The sequence below is a fragment of the Etheostoma spectabile genome, chromosome 14 (assembly GCF_008692095.1).
Source record: "Etheostoma spectabile isolate EspeVRDwgs_2016 chromosome 14, UIUC_Espe_1.0, whole genome shotgun sequence".
In the NCBI taxonomy this organism is placed as follows: Eukaryota; Metazoa; Chordata; class Actinopteri; order Perciformes; family Percidae; genus Etheostoma; species Etheostoma spectabile.
In genome coordinates this window covers 24,487,171-24,488,660 of record NC_045746.1, presented here as the reverse complement: position 1 = coordinate 24,488,660, position 1,490 = coordinate 24,487,171, and the positions used below count along the sequence as shown (strand labels likewise).

General features: G+C 40.5%; 1 protein-coding gene and 1 long non-coding RNA gene across 10 annotated transcripts in view; one reads left to right on the top strand and one right to left on the bottom strand.

The window, feature by feature from the left end:
* The window catches only part of LOC116701615 (uncharacterized), a 44,467-nt gene extending 43,946 nt beyond the window's left edge, over nucleotides 1-521 (bottom strand). Inside the window, exon 1 of the long non-coding RNA XR_004334973.1 lies at nucleotides 511-521. This is a non-coding gene — a long non-coding RNA (uncharacterized LOC116701615). The remainder of the gene's footprint in view (nucleotides 1-510) is intronic.
* Nucleotides 1-1,490, top strand: part of LOC116701614 (uncharacterized) — a 59,948-nt gene that overhangs the window by 34,679 nt on the left and 23,779 nt on the right. The gene's annotated exons all lie outside the window — the stretch shown is intronic.

Sequence of the window (1,490 nt, the reverse complement as noted above, 5' to 3'; positions counted from 1 at the left end):
GACAGCTCTCCAAATTAACAAACAACAGAGCTACGTGGAATTCTCCTTTAATGATACCGAACCCTACACTCAACAGGTAAACACCCTTGAAAACACAAACTACAGGAACACGGGCATCAAAGGTATGAGCTCATCATGCTGGACTCACATTTGCACGTTAAACAATGTCAACGTAAGCGGGGAAACATCCCTGCAGCATCAGGCTCAGTGGAAGGCCCATTAGCTGAAACATCAGCCTGTTTGTGGTTCCACTAAAAGTCAGATCAATACTGAGTGCCCCTATCAGATCTCCTCTGAGGATATAAGCCTTCCACATTCACACAAGTCTGACTAAAAGGATGAAGAACACAAACAGATCTGACTGAGATTGAGCTGCAGCTAAACTAAAGACTTCATTTATCACCATTAGTGTTTTTTTCCTCAAACGAAGGCTTAAGACTTCAAATGAGCTTCCGAGAGACGACGATGCCACAAAGACATTTTCTTGAAAGCTGCTAGATATCTCACCACTATGAAATAGTGTCTTTAATGGTTTCCTGTTTAATGGCCAATCTGTAATGTTTGTAATGTTTTTAAAGTGTAATAGTTTCTGAAAATGCACTGTCACATCATGTAGCAGCAAAACTTTAAAAACATTTTTCAGATAAGCAGCTTTTTAAGCAACATGATCCTGCAGCTCTAAGAATGAAAAGGGCTGCTTATCTTGCATGTAGCACACAATCCTATGGCTGGTTTCTATTATGCACTGTTTTGTTTCTTACATGACTTATTGTCCCATCTTTTCCTTAAGAGATTCCTCATTTCAATCCACAGCTGTTATTCCTGTAAGATTATGTTTGTCACAAACCACAATCAGAATGTTTTATGCCATGTAGGCGGCCTAGTAGCTATGACTGTGCAATATATCTGTACTACATTATATTACAAGAAAGAAGAAAAAACCCACAATTGAAAGTAGTTACTTACCCTGCATCTGGTCCAATGCATGCTGGGATACATTTAGGCACCCTTGAGCAGGATAAATAAATATAGGAAAGGGACAGATGGATAGGTAGTTATTGTTGTGTAAACTGTCTGCTTCAGAACAATGCTTTAAGGCAGCATAAGAGCCAATTTAAGCAGCTGCTCGCAGAGTTAAATGCTGAGCTGTAAATGTCAGTTTACTGAGAGACTGTCAATGTTATTGTGGATGAATGGACTTAGTAATGCTGCTGCGTCTCTCTTCCATTCAGGTTTAATACATTATTGGCGGGGCTACACCGACGAGCTCATCTGTTGTATACTTTATGGAGTCTATCTAAATACAAAATATGATCATGCGCACACTACATTGATGGTGGTGGCGCCTGATTTCTTTTTGTCCTTGGTCGACCAGGAGAGCTTTACCTTCACACACACACTGAGGGGTGCTTCTGAATCATATCCTGCAACCTCTGACGCAAGCTGTGTTATTAACACACACACACACACACACACACACACACACACAC